The sequence below is a fragment of the Hakea prostrata genome, chromosome 6, assembly GCF_041222555.1.
Source record: "Hakea prostrata isolate BN-2017 chromosome 6, UWA_Hpros_2, whole genome shotgun sequence".
In the NCBI taxonomy this organism is placed as follows: domain Eukaryota; kingdom Viridiplantae; phylum Streptophyta; class Magnoliopsida; order Proteales; family Proteaceae; genus Hakea; species Hakea prostrata.
In genome coordinates, this window is record NC_142605.1 from 37,871,770 (window position 1) to 37,886,851 (window position 15,082).

The 15,082-nt window shown below is 36.2% G+C and overlaps 1 long non-coding RNA gene across 3 annotated transcripts; it reads left to right on the forward strand.

The window, feature by feature from the left end:
- The first annotated feature begins 7,204 nt into the window (after nt 1-7,204).
- LOC149013915 (uncharacterized) lies at nt 7,205-14,835 on the forward strand. 3 transcript variants are annotated; one of them, XR_016174134.1, is made up of 6 exons: nt 7,241-7,278; nt 8,674-8,918; nt 9,136-9,325; nt 9,504-9,594; nt 10,073-10,139; nt 14,755-14,835. It is a non-coding gene; the product is annotated as an uncharacterized LOC149013915 (long non-coding RNA). The 3 variants fall into 3 exon arrangements; XR_016174133.1 differs by lacking the exon at nt 14,755-14,835 and having other exon boundaries at nt 10,073-13,354; XR_016174135.1 differs by lacking the exons at nt 8,674-8,918; nt 14,755-14,835 and having other exon boundaries at nt 7,205-7,278; nt 10,073-13,354.
- The last annotated feature ends 247 nt before the right edge of the window (nt 14,836-15,082 follow it).

Below are 15,082 nucleotides of genomic sequence, written 5' to 3' on the forward strand. Positions count from 1 at the left end.
TGAACCTTAAAGAAGGGGAGAAAATTTAGTGTGGGCGGTTCAAAAATATTTCATCAAAGGGTATGGGCAAGGTTTGTTAATTGAAATGGTGTTGAAAAATAAAATTGAAAAAAAACTTTTCAATGAAGGGAGCTTTATATCATTATTATTTTAAATTGATAAAAAAAAATATTAATTTTTATACTAAAAGGCGAGAACTATTTTGAAGTTTGAAGTCATTATCTGTTTACTAAGAGGTATTGAACATTATTGAGCAACGATCACCTTGCTAAATACTCCTGGGTGACTAATAGCGAAGTAGCATCATGACGGAAAGATAAAAAGAACCCATATTAGGGAGTGAAATATAACATGAAACCATAAGCTCCCAAGTAGTGGGAGGAGGGCAGGACTCTAACTGTGTGCCTATGACGGTCTTCCATTGTTTGCCACATGAAGCATGTATGCTCAACGAAAGATTGGTTCCTCCCAATTTCCATTCTTCACCTAACGTATTAAATATCATTGATTGGCTTTTAAGTAGTAGACAAAATTGCTTCCAAATTGAAGTTTCAACAAATATTTGAAGCTTTTACATCTCCATATAAAAGAACTGAAATTTTCTTGTTGAAATCATTTTTTTCTTCCTCCATTTACATTGCCTTCCAGCCCAGTGCAAGTGATTATGGTACTTACCAAACTAGTTGGTGACTACTGGGTCAACTACATTATAATTATTGAATTCCAGGGAAGCTAAAATATGACAATGTTTGGGCTGTCAAAAGCTTAGTCTTAAACTACCTTCCCATATGAAACCTTGCCCTTTGGATTCTTATGCAAAAAGATGGGAAGACCTTCTTGCATAGATGTATGTGACAGATAGTTGGTAGGGCTGCTTCCTCTGTGGTCAGGGCACTGAGTGCCACCGACCAGCTCTGCAAGTTGTTGCAAAACTCTTGTCTTTGAATGGAAAATTTAGTACCAATAAGAAAGAATCTTTCAACAAATTACTGGTGAAACCCATGTAGAGAAAATTTATCAAAGATCCTTAGAACAAATTATGTCAGTGACTATACTCTTTTGAATCCCACATAAAGGTTTATTTTCTCTCCAAATGCATCCTAAATGCGCAGGACTGAAGCTCGATCCTACATGAAGCTACTAACTTATCGAGGCAACTTTGGGCTCAATGGGCAAATGACAAGATAATCTTTCTTTCAACATAATTTTTGTAGTCTTCTTTCACCATAATTTTTGTTTTCCATGGATAATCTTAGAAGTTTTGCTTCATACTTTCTTCCATTTCATGTCTTTCTTTCAAACCAGTAGGGACGAAACAGTGGCATTAAGATTGTGGGTCATCCCTTGAAGCTGAAACACAGATGGCTTGTTAACCTTTCTGATCACCAGCCAAGATCAGTGTTCGATCCCAAGTTACAGAATCATCCTTCCCTTGACAATCCTAAACTTTATTCTCATTAATCCAATCGAGTTTAGTAAGGAACGAGTCAGTGCTCAGTACTGATCAACTCAGCTCCAATCTCCAAGAGGGTAGAGCATCTAAAGAGCACTGTTTGAAAGCGTCCAAAAGTGTGCATGGTGGGCACGGAGGATATGATGCTATTGTCCTTATCAGCTCAACTGTATCCTGCTATTATGATGGGTGTTGCTTTAAAAGCCAGACAATTGTGGGTTCTCCTTTTATATGTTTCTCCGTATCTCCCTTTTCTTCTGGTGCCTGGGAATTAGCACGGAGCCATTGATCCACTAGCTTTAAGGAAAGTGAAATGGACCATTTGCAAGTCATTCTCATGCTGGAAATGACTCAAATGAGATGCTTGCATTGGTGTATACAGAGAGAGAGAGAGAATCAGAGACGACAGTATTAGATTTAGACCAGACTGGATCGGATTTGACTTGGGCTCATTACCTCGTCCACAGAAAAGGGAATGCTTTGAATGTCGCATTGAGCTTTCTTCGTTTGGGAAATTTCACATTCACTTGGAAGGTGTAATGTGAGGTTAACCGTTAACGTATAGAAGACCTTGGAAGACATTAAACACTGATGTATGTATGTGTTTGTGTGAGAAAGAGTGCCAGGAACAGTGAGCGTAATTAAAGGAGGGAATTGCGGAGCCGCAAATGATGGAGAGAGACACAAAAGAAGTAGGCTTTAGAACAGCTAGCAGAGAAAGAGAGCGACATGGGGGGTTGGGACCCAATGAGAAAGAAAGGATGAAACTTGAAAAGCAGAGGATTTGGAAGTGAACAGTGATAGGGCGTGACTTGTGTTTGGGGTCTTTAGGGAACAAAGCAGACACTCTCAATACACTTACTCAATCAAGACCAAATTTTCAGGTTTTACAGAATGAAATCACCCTGAATCCACTCTCTACCCAAATCATTGCTGTGAGCCTGTGACTTTCTAAGACTTTTAATGAAACTGGTTGCCCCACCCTCCTCTCCCTCTCCGTGAACACCCCCACACACTTCAAGATTCCCAGAAACCTAGGGATGAAGAGAAGAACCATGAACCCATGATGGAGATATGAGAGCTTAGCAATAAAATTAAAGAGAAACAAGAACCAACACATTCAATGGAATTGGTCATTTTGGAGTTATCCTTTTCAAGTAAACAATTTATTTATTGGATGTTGGCATCAACCCTGTGCACTGCATATGGATCCTCCATACCCTTTTCAAAATGTTAACAGTTACAATTGAATGCAGTCATGTGTATTTACTGCTGTGTGTGAACTCCTGAGACTTGATAAAACCATGACAGAAGCAGGTAAAGCATTCAATTCATAAGTTTCTAACATTATGTATGGGCTTCTGTAGTTTTCATCCATGATAGTAATAATCTACAATTTATTGTAAACACTCATTATGAATAAAAATGGTTGTTCCATTATTAGGTCTTCAAATTGATGAGCAGTGCTATAGAATTAGAATATATTTTCACATGAATAATTATGTCTTAATTAACTCAGGTAAGCAAATTTATGGAGACTGTTTACTGATTCAAGTAGTTCATTAATGGATTGACCTTACAGAAGGCCAAATACAATTCTGAATAACTTATAATTGTGCCTTGATAGCTATTTTTCACCCACTCTTTCCTTTTTTCTGTTGCATTAGATTGCCTTGATTTCATTACATTGTCGTTTATTGTTTTTTCAACTAGCATGAGACTGAATCAATGATGTACCTGATAGAAAAAAAAGGGTTCATTTCAATGAGAAACAGTAATTCTGGGATTAAAATATTATCTGCTGAGAAGATTATCTTTTTGAATGATTAATACACAATGACTTTTGTTCTTCAAACATGAATATCCCAAATTGGACAATTACTCTTCTTCAAAAGAAAAAAGAAAACAACTTACTTTCCTGTGAGAAGCGTGGGGCAATCTGATCCTTCATGAAACTTTTTCAACTTTGGTCATCTTGGTAGGGTTACATGAATCAAGTTCATGGGTCCATAATCTAGCTAGATGCATGCTCTGTCCTTCAAGTGGGTTAGTGAAATGGACTTTGTAAAATATCTAAAACAAATATAGTCAAGTTCTGATCAGTTGAGGCTTCAGAAATGCAAACAGAAACCTCTGTTGTGTCTAAAAATTGAAAAACAGAATCCAGCTGAGCTCGTCCTTGATTCCAACAATCTGAAACTTTTCTCCCCAGAAGGAACCAAGGTCTCCTCCACCTTCATCAGTGCTATTGACTATTGAAGTTATTAATCAAGTTAACTCAGTGGAAGACAGTTGTTGAGTCTGCAATCTGTAGAAAGTGTATAAATTTATGTTGATTCCTCTTCATGGGCCATTTCATTACTTTTCCTCCACTCAAATCATATTGTTGTTTCATCTACCCATTTCTTTATTGCTTCTTTCCAAAGAAGATTAGGGATTTCAGCTTGTCTTAACCTAGCTAGTTCCATTGTTTAATGAAGGTGGGAACTAAGTAATTGAGATTATGAACAGTACATAGCTGGTTCCCAAGAACCAAATTAAAGAACCAATGAAGTGTGAAAAAAAAAACCCTATCATCATTAGAGAGAAATAATTAAAAGGTTTGTGCTTTACATCAGTGAAGATGACAAAAAACAATTCAATGAGTAGTTATCCCTCTTTATAGTTGGCAATCAAACTTTCAGTCACCGAAAAGAACAAAGCTTATTAGTTTGACCAATGAGTAAAGCAGCTTCTCATTCTTCCCCCCTTAGAGGACTTTAAAAAGTATATTAGATTTGATTAATTAATAAAAGTATTATATCAAAGATTAAGATTTCTAAACTCATTCTTCATTGTTTGAAGGTATAGAGTAAAATTGTCACTGATAAAAAGAGAGAAATGTAAAAGCAAATTATATCATAATATAAGACTTCAAGGCTATACTATCTCTTATTAGAGATTTTACTATTGATGGCTTTTAAGGTCTCAACCAATAATCATCTTACATATGTACACGACATATATCCATAAAAATGACACCCTTAAATTATAAGCAAATGATAATTTTCTCAAATTATTTTTAAAAATCCTTTGTCTTCAGTTACTTAAAGAAAAAGAGACAAAAACCAATTAAAACATATCAAGTTCTTAGTACACCTATAAAAAGTGTCATTCAATCCTCCTTTGATAGTATTAACAAAACATTGATATTGTCATAGTAACTTTCAAAAGAAAATTTCTTCCCGTGATTTGAGGAAAACACAATAATTTTGAACTAGAAATCATGTTTTTCAAGATTATACTTTCATAATCATTGGTTCAAGTTTGTGAAGCTATATATAATTTTATCACCGAAAGAAAAAGAAAATAGAGATAAAGTCGAATTATACGAGGCTCTAGATGCATCAATGTAACCCAATGATAGGATATGTAATTAACCATGACTTGGACTAATGGATAAGACCGTTTCTCATTGATATAACCATAAGTCATTTTTCGAGTATGAATTTCCAAGATTTAGCATAGAATTATCGCGTTCACTTGATTTTTATATGAAGCGTAGGTTAATTACTTTATCCCCCAAAAAAAAAATTGTTAGGGTAAATATGGTTTTTCCATTTGACTATAAACAAAAATGTATACATTTACGTTTTAACCCTCCCTTTTTTGAAGGAGGTTGGGGGGGGGGGGGGTTCAAACGTTATGATCCTCTATAAACCCTTTAAATATGAGAATCATATTTGTCTAAAACAATATGTCCTTACCAAACATGTATTAAATGATTATTATGATTGCGCATTTAACATAAATGTTTGAGATAATTATTGTTGTTCCCTGTACTGTAGCTTAATTATTATTTTATTTCGTATACTTTTTTGAATTACTAATCCGACCTTACACTTTACTTGTAATTACTGTTGCCTCCTTACCGTTAAACTCCGTTAGTTAGTGATGATGTGGCTTTTTTTTTTTATTTAAAAATCTCAAAATAACCTAAGGTTTTATTTACACTTTATATTAAATTACATTATTACCTTAAAATTATTTTAAAAAATTCCTAATTTAGTAGTTTCTTATTTGTTTACTTTTTTTTCTTTTCCAATTTAGTGTTAATTTTAGTTTGTTATTTACTTTCTAATTTATGTTATCAATTTTTAGAAGTTCATACTTCTATTAGGTTTTCATTTTTTTTTCACTATCTAATTTGGAGTAATTAATTTTAGGAAGTTCGTTTTCTTAGCAAAATAATAATAATTTAGGTAGTATTTTTCTCGAATTCAAAATAATAAGAATAAAACTGTAAAATTGGTACTTGATATGATTGTTTTTACAAATAAAAATAGTATTGTGTTTTGACTTCTTAATTTTAAAATGACAAAATAGACATTAAACATTCAACTGTAATGGTCTCTTAACACGGTTAGAATCGATGGGGAAATATAAATTTTATAAAGAGCAGTATTCTTTTAGTAATTAAACCATAGTACAGAGGACAACTGTAATCATCCCTAAAAGTGTTATAAGCCCCTTTCTAGATACGTACTAAACGATAGGTAGTAATTAAACCATAGTACAGAGGACAACCGTAGTAATCATCCCTAAAAGTATTATAAGCCCCTTTCTAGATCCGTACTAAATGATAGGTATTAATTAAACCATAGTACAGAGGACAACCGAAATCATCCCTAAAAGTATTATAAGCCCATTTCTAGATACGTACTAAACGATAGGTAGTAATTAAACCATAGTACAGAGGACAACCGTAATCATCCCTAAAAATATTATAAGCCCTTTCTAGATATATACTAAATGATAGATAGTAATTAAACTATAGTACAGAGGACAACCGTAATCATCCCTAAAAGTATTATACGCCCCTTTATAGATTCGTACCAAATGATAGGTGGCACCGGAGTTTCATCACAAATCATTAAAGTAGGTTCAAATCAAATTAAAGACCATTTAGCTACCATAGGTCCATAACTACCCACTGTGGGCTCTCCATTCGAGGGCTCTGTGACCTTAATGTATAGCTGTTTGAGGTGAATTTTTGAAAGAATCATTGGTCATATAGGTAACTTATACTATAATAATAGGGTTGGACAAAATGGACCCAGATGACCCTAAATAATAATCAGAGATGGAATTCGTAATGGGTTTACATGGGTCCCCTCCTAATAATTGATAGAAAATAGTAAATGGGAGCACAAACTCTCTATCCTGACAGATAGAAGATCCGGACTACAAATCTTTTAACCCCGGAAGATAGGGTGGGTCTCAACCTTTGAGATTCAGGGCCATGTCATGAAAGGTGAGGCCCATCACCTACCTCACCTTAGGTCTGGTTCAAATCTGTTTTCTTCACTCCATGAGATTAACATGACCTGCCGAAAATGACCCTCCTTAATTATTACCTTTCAGAATAAATTAAAGGGTTTGAGTGGTCATTTATCTAAATAATTGCCCACTCCTAGAAAGCACAAGACCTTTCAGGCAAATTAGGTCTTCAGGCTTGCGCTAAGATTCTGTTGTACGGCCCAAAGAAGCCCTTAGAGTGAGATTATTAACTAATGGGCTGGGCCAGGTAACTTAGGCTTACGGCCCAATTTAACCATGGAACGCAAAAGGATTTTAGGCAAATTAGGCCTTCAAGTTTGGGCCTAGTTTTATATACTTTATGGGCTGGGCCAGTTCATGTTTTAACCCTCATTAATTATTGGCGGGAAAATCGCGGTTTGGCGCGCACGAAACGAACGAGAAGGGAGGTTTCGAGAAGTTTGCTGAAGCCGAGCAGTGGATCGGAGATGCAACATATCAGGTGGAAGAAATGGTTATCGTCACTGGTATTCTTTCGTTCTTCTCTCTTACTTTGTTTTTAGTGGCTTTATTGTTCTTCTTTGGTACTTTTAGGTCATCAAGTAACACTGCAATGCTTATGGAAGGGTGGAATGATACTTACAAAGCGTTGCAATGTCTCAGTTATTGTGGGAAACAAGTGTTTGTAGTTTGTAAGAGTCGGACTCGTAATATCACCTGTTAGACCCAATTTTGTTTTAGGGTTTAAATAAGGGAGTAGAATGTCAGAAAAGCCTAGTAATATCTAGTGTTCTTTGGGTGGTTTTAAAGTCATATAGATCGTTGACACAGTTCAGTTTGCAGGTGCTTTGGTCTTATTCTTCTTGAGGTAATATTATTTCTGGCTGTTTCAGACCTAGGTTCTTTACTCAGAAGGCAAAATTTTCTCTTTACAGAATACCGTCCAATTGAATCACTTGTAAAAGCTTCACCACAGTTGATAATCTGTTGATCCTTAAGGGAGACTCTGGATAGGGCAAATCCAGTTCCAAAGGCTTCCGCACAAATAGAGTCCCGGGGACAATTTCTTTACACAACCATATCCCCAGTAATTTCTGCTGAGACGCTATTTCCTTGACCTCAGACTACAACTTGGTCCTCTGACCATCATACATGGGTGTGGGATCACTGTGCTGGGAGATAGGTCTCCTCCAAATATGGCCCGAGGGAGCGGGCCCAACTCTGGCCATGGGACCAGGTTGATAACAATTATAATCACTTATTTATTAGGTTCTATATCTATACTTCATCACTGAATTATCTTTGCCAGAACTAAACTTTCTGGGATGTTAAAAACACATTGCATGGAAGTTGCAGAAGTGATACCAATTTGGGCATCTATTGCTTTATTTCACCCTTTGGTTTGTGTATGAACATCGATGTTCATCTTCTGTTAGGGAATATTTTTGATCAACTGTTCTATCTTCCTTTCTTATGTATTATTTTTGAGGTGCAATACCGGGCATTTAAAATGGAAATAAGGTATGACTTCTTGATATTTCAACAAAGCATGCATCAAGGACACAGTGTAAAGTTATTCCTTTTAATGAATTGATTTCCCAACTTACCAAAACTAATTTTGACCTGCTAATGACTGGGAGAACATTTTCAGTTCTAGATATGCAGTTAAAAACTGAGAAAATATCATTGATAAACAACTTGGGAGTTGGGACAGTTTCAGTTTACATGAATGAACTTTTGGAGTTACTGATTTCATTTCTTGCCATTCGTTGCTTTGGCATTCCTATAGCAATGTTCTGAATACAGATATGCAATCCCTGCCAAGGTTTTTGGTTCTATTTGCTGGTCATATGAAATCCAAATTTCTTCATGCCTCAGAAGTTTAGGTTTACATCATTAATAAGATTGTCAACTATGCCCAGGTTCTCTTGTGAAAAAGGCCATGCTTTATGGTATATCCCAGAAAATATGGTTGAAAAGTACCATTCTGTCTAGTTGCTGCAATCACTTTGTACCTCACTCTGGAGATGGTGCAAACTACGTTGGAGAAAATGCCATTATTTGAGGAAACAGAGACTCGAGAGTTGTTTGCTCAAATTAAAGAATTTGTGTCAACATTCTATGACTGAAATGCTGTTATTTTTCTTCAAGTACAAGCACAGATAAGGTCTTTCCCTGCAATCAGCCTCTGTACTGAAATAGAATTTTGATCTCATTAAATGCCTCATTAGCCCAACAGATTTTTCTGATGTTTTCCTTGCACCATTAAATGTCCAAAAATTGGATTAATTTTGGATTTTTTTTTTCAATGGTTCGTTAAAGTATCTTCCTTGTGTTTACTAGCTACCTTTGTACTTTAAGTTAACAAACAATTGTTTTTACAGGTTATGATTGTAATTATGAAAGTGCCTCCCTGTGGAAGTAGGGGCCCTCTCTAGATGGAGCCTAGCGCACCAAGCATGCACGTGTTACTTTTCACTTCTGCCAAAGTTTTGGTCACTTAGTTCTTAGGACCTGAGTACTCGGTGAATGGGGTCTCAGACTAATGAAGTTGCTTGAAAATTCAGTTCGATGGTAAGCATCAACTTTTGTAAGTTAAATTTATTGATCTTGCAGTCATGAACAAAGAACACTTCAACATTCTAAACCAGATTCCAGATCCTGTAGGGATATTAAGCTGAAGGATATTTTTTGGGGGTATCTTATTTGCTTCTGAATTTTTTTTTTTAAAATTATTTATTTATTTATGCAGGATCATCTTTTACTTATCAATTTGAGAGAGGGCCAGTGCGTGGTTCAGTGGTTGAAATCTCAGTCTGCCACAGTGAAGTCTTATTTGCTAGGTTTGTTTTGTGAATATTCCTTGATATATGGTTGCCAAATCTTTATTAGGTTTGGTTTGGTTGGTCACTCATCAACAGAACTCAATTTGAGATAGATAATGCATATGGGCTAACATATTTTCTACGTTTATATGTTCAGAGTGCAAGCAAAATTAGTTAATTCAGCGTTTGTTAGTTTTGTTCCATATTGGAAACTTCTTTAATTCAAACTCAACTAAGTTTATTTAATGGTTTCCATTTAAGCAATCGAACTGTAACCTAATTTTTCTATCTTGATGGACCTACCCTCCCTTTATGGGTTTCACACAATTCAGTATGATGTATTTTGTACGTGTCTTTTTTGTTGAAAATGTATTCTGCATATAAGTGAGTCTGAACTCTAAAATAAAATTAACTACAGTTTCTAGACTCAAATTATTGAGAATAACACTTATTGTGTTTTGTGTTCCATATGTTCCTTCTCTACCTGTTTCTCTAGGTTATGTGATTGAACCAAGTCACCATAAAGTTTAAAGAAGGTTCTGTTCAGTTGGCACTTGATCAAGGTAATTACATTCTAAATTGGCTTTTCCCTGAAAACAATTCTCTGGATAATTTCCTTGCTACAAACATTTGGCTAGTCTTGAAACTGCTGTATCATCATATATTTCTCTTTTCTACATCATCATATAGCCTTTGGTTTCAAAACAGGATTCACATGATGAAGTTAATTTGGCTATTGTGAAACACTTAACCAACTAAGCCTGGCAACATATGGAAGCTAGTTACAAGATGAAGAAAATCCTTCCAGAATTGTTAAATCTCAGTGATGTCAAACAACCATACTACCCTGCATTGACCAAAATATTTCCAGCTGCTATTGAAATCAGAAGCATATTTTTAATCCCTAGAGGTATTTCGATTACTCAAATCTTTTTAGGTTTGGCTTACAGGTGACAACAAATGATTCCTTGCCCTGACTTGATTTGAACTGACAGTCTCTCGCTCTCCTAGCTAAATATGTGGGCTCCCATTTTCTGTCTATTAGTATACTGTGTTGCCATTGGTTTTTCGCTTGGGGCATAAGATGCCATTATAAGCAGACAGTACTGCTTATAGATCCTTCTTTCATACATTATGTCCATGCTAACTCCCACCAACCAGAGTAAAAGGAAGAGCTGACCTGCATCGTTTGGCAAGAGTAGGGATGGTGTCTGGAAGAAATAGACTAGTGCCACCTTAATGCTTGTCACAATACTATGGTGGTCAGTCTCTAGGTTTACCCCACCAGCTGTCTCATCCAACTAAATGGGGTCAGCAAGAACCAGGTGTGAAGTTGGGTTTGATTCTCACAGCTGGAAAAAGGTTTTGGAAGCAAAACCCATAAGGTTTGGGTCACTATAGGTTGGCAACCTTTTCTCAGCCAGAGTCGATTTTCAAGCAACGTTGTATTAGGGTTTGGTTCTGTCATCTCAGCCAAATAAAACTCTCCTGCAGAGACAAAATAATTTACCAAATTGCAGTGAAGCATAAAAAAAGAAACAGAGAGGGACAAGGAATGATCGAAGGAAGAGAGAGAGGTTGTTCCTGGGGAAGAATAGGAGATAACGGAAGGGAAATAGAAGTTAAGAAGAAACATGGCCAGCAAGACCAGGCACACAAGAACTCAAACCACTTTCAATTCATTCATTTGTGCATTCCTCAACATTTACTTGAATTTAAATAACTTCTAACCTAGCAGTAGATACCCAACTAATAATGGAAGCTGAATAATCTCGGAAGTATCTCAAGAATGGAACTACCAGAAGGAATCCTATATAACCTGCTGCACAATGGAATAAGAAAGACAACAATAATATCTATACTAGCTAAATAACATACTAATGTCTACCCTCCCTTGCAAGACCAAAAAACTGTTTTAGGACTTTCTGTGCCTCTAATATGAGTCGGGTCTGTCTAGCCAGGCCATAGCCTTCAACTCCCCTCCTCTGACGTTAGGTTTGGATGAAATCCAATAATGCTGTCCATGTCAACTCATTTGAGGAGAAATGTGCCAGTTGATTGCTAGAATTTGATAGATGGAAGATTTTTTTTTTCCAAAAGAAGCTTCATCTCAAGACAGCTATGTGTATGTGCTCTCATAACCGTGGTGCTAGGCCATCTTATAAAACAAACAACAGCATCTCAGAAGAATATGGTAGACTTTGAGAGAGACGACATAACACTGCTTTTGAACTAGATCAAGCTTTCCACCAATGGAGTGCTGGAACCCCTTCCATTTATCTCGAGACTTAACATTGTTCACCCATGCAACCTTGTAAGGATTTGGATGAGACTCCATCGTCTCATCCAGCTTGTGAACAGCATTTTCAGAAGATGCTGGTGCAATTTCTTCCATCTGCATAGTACACAAACTTTCATTGCAATGCACCTTGATACAAAAGATATTGTTACTGCTTCATCCTTCTCATCAAGAGGGAACTAGTAACACAGCATTGCTATTCAGTGTCTGCATCACTAGTATCACTTTCATTGACCTTACTAAGTTCAAGCGCTCACTCAGCCCCACAAATTATTGTCTCCATCTCCCATTGCTATTTCGGTGCAAAGGGTATTAAAGAATGTGTAACAATGTGAGCTATGGTAGGACAGTGAGCAGTCATGTGTGTACCACTTGCATGTATACCTTTTGGCATTACAAAAGTCTTTGTCATAACCATGCTGAAGTGGAGTATGAGATCTGTTCAGACCACAAAGGTACAGAATAAGGCAGTTCTGGACCTCACCAATGTGGGAAGTAAGGACTGGCTGGTCATGAAATGCTGTCATAGTTGACTTGGTGTTGTGCTATCATTCTATGCTTCCTGTGAAACCTAGTTTCTTCAATTCAACAAAAAAAAAATTGGGATTGGGATTTTAGGTTTATTGAGTTGGGTTCAACATCCAAGTCAAACCACTACTGCCGTAGAATTGTCATTATTCTGTGGTTTTCTTAGTTTGCAAAACCTCCTCTTAATCAGGGGAAGAAGGACAATTTAACTGGTAGAGGGGTAGGGAGAAAAAAGAGCCAGCTGGAGAGAGATAAAGAAAGTACAGTTACTAGCATAGCCAACACCACAAGCTTGGAGGAGTTTCAATAATTTTAAGCAACTTGTTAACACATTTTTTTTGGGGGTAAACAACTTGTAACACTTTCAAATACTAAATTTCAAGGTGCACTTTTGGCAAAGGATTCTTATAGTACAGTTTATAGGAGAAAATAAAGAAAAATGTTTGATGTTTCAATAGAAATAGAATTTTACTGTTTAATAATATAATATAATTAGCTTGTTAAGTTAGTTTGCTGTAGTACTGTTCCACAAAGATTGCTTCTTAAGTGTTAGAATTCCTATGAATAGTACCCATTAGTGCCTGCTTACTCATACTCTTGGAAAAAATTATGTGTATAATTTGCTCTTCAAAGTCTATTATGGTATATGATATTCCTGCTGGCTTCTACCAACTACATTTTTTAGGTGTTTTGGTATAATGCAAGTCAAATACTAGGAGCTCACTTAAGTGCATGTGATATAAACCTTCCTAATATTAATCTGAACTGCCAATAAGGGCACACACATCAGATATGACCCCCCCTTTTTTCCTTTAATTTTTTTTTCTTGGAGGGGTGGAAGAAATTCAGCTACCCATAGATGTGCAAGAACATATATGAAATGTATTAATTGTTTATTGCATAGAGAGTTGATTATAGAACACCTTAAACAAATTATTCAGGTCATGAAATTCTGTTTCTAAATATTCATTTTTTTTTTAAATTTGGCTGTAAATTATAGAAATAGTTAGTACCAGAAATAAGTTATTTATTGTTAGTTCCAATCACATCACTGAATTTCTATGATTAAATCATTTTCTAAAATGAAAGTTGGTACACTAAATGTCTGTTGATAATAATACTTAAAGTTGTGAGTGGTTAGAGCTGAAAATGTGATGCAACCTACCCAATTCTGACTTCTCTTCCATTGCTTTCTACTTCCACTTCTCTACCTAAAAAAACCTCCACCTTCCATCTTCAGCCACCTAAAGAAAGCGGAACAGATTAAATCATGACCCATGCATTCCTCTGCTTACGACCGAATTACTCGAGCTTTGCTTTTTTTCTAGTTAAATTTATTTCTCATGAGACGAGACATAGATGCATTCGATTGTGGGGTAGACGATTGTACTTTCATTATATCTCTTCATCGTTTGTGGAAAATCTACTTAAAAACGTTGACAATGTAGATTAGAGATGGATTTGATTTTTTAGGTAAAGAAATGTGAGGAAAGTATAAATAAAAGATCCCAACTTAAATTAGACAAGCAAAGGTTGTCTTTCGTTTTTTTATTGTAAAAGGTTAATCGTACCCTTGCTTATTGAAGAGTTGACATGAATATGTTCCCAAAATTTGTAAACATGTGAAATCAAGATAAAATGCCATACAAATCAAATGGGCAAATAAATCTCAAGTCCTATGGGTTTGGATCCGGGTCTAGTCCACTACACTTGGGATCCAAAGGAAATAAATCCCCATGATACATGGGTATAGGGCCGCTATGCTGGAAGATGGACTTTGGGCAGTCCATCCGTCCATTCCTCTCTCTGGGTGGGCCACATGTTGCCCATCTAGAAGGGGGAATCACGGACTTAGAGACACGATTTGGATTTATTAATATATGGTGCATTATTGAGTGTGGATCATTTCTCTTGATGTCACGGCATAATTAATTAGGGCGAAAATATATCTGAAAAACACATTCAATTCAAGGGCCTGATGTGGCAATCATTTCTCTTAAGGGGATGTCCACCTTGGCCACGGAATGGATCCCCCATTGGGGATAACATTATGGCATTTCCTGATGTCACGGCATTATAATTATAAATTATGTGGAGCTTACAAGTAAAAAATAATATAATCTCTTTGAAAAAAACTCATCATTTTAATTCTAAGGGTTCCCTTGTAATTTGTGGTCAATAACTAGAGAACACAGACTGCTCCCCCGTTAAGGGAGATGATCCATACTCTATATTATGGCTCAATGGAATGGATCCACTTGGCTGTGGGACCAGGTTGTTAACAATTATAGGCATTTATTTATTTATTTATTATTAGTATCTATTATTAATTTCCCAAGAGTTTCTTTTAGAATGAGGCCGATCTCTCGCAATCCTAAACGTCAAGATCCAGCATTAGACATGCCATTTGATTGTTCTCCTTTGACCAAGCCGAGAGTCCTTCATCTGTTTATCCACGTGGCAGTGTAATCGTCAGGTTCAGCCTAGCCGAGCCGAGCCGAGCCAGTGCCCAGCGTTGAGTTCGAAAACCGAATTCGATGGCCATCATCGAATATTCGTGCCAGCAAATCAAAATGGGAGACATCAGGACGCAGGAGTCAGGAGACAACTTTATTTATTTAAAATGGAAGGCGAAGCATTTATGTAAATTCCCATACTCAACGGTCGAGATGGGCTCTC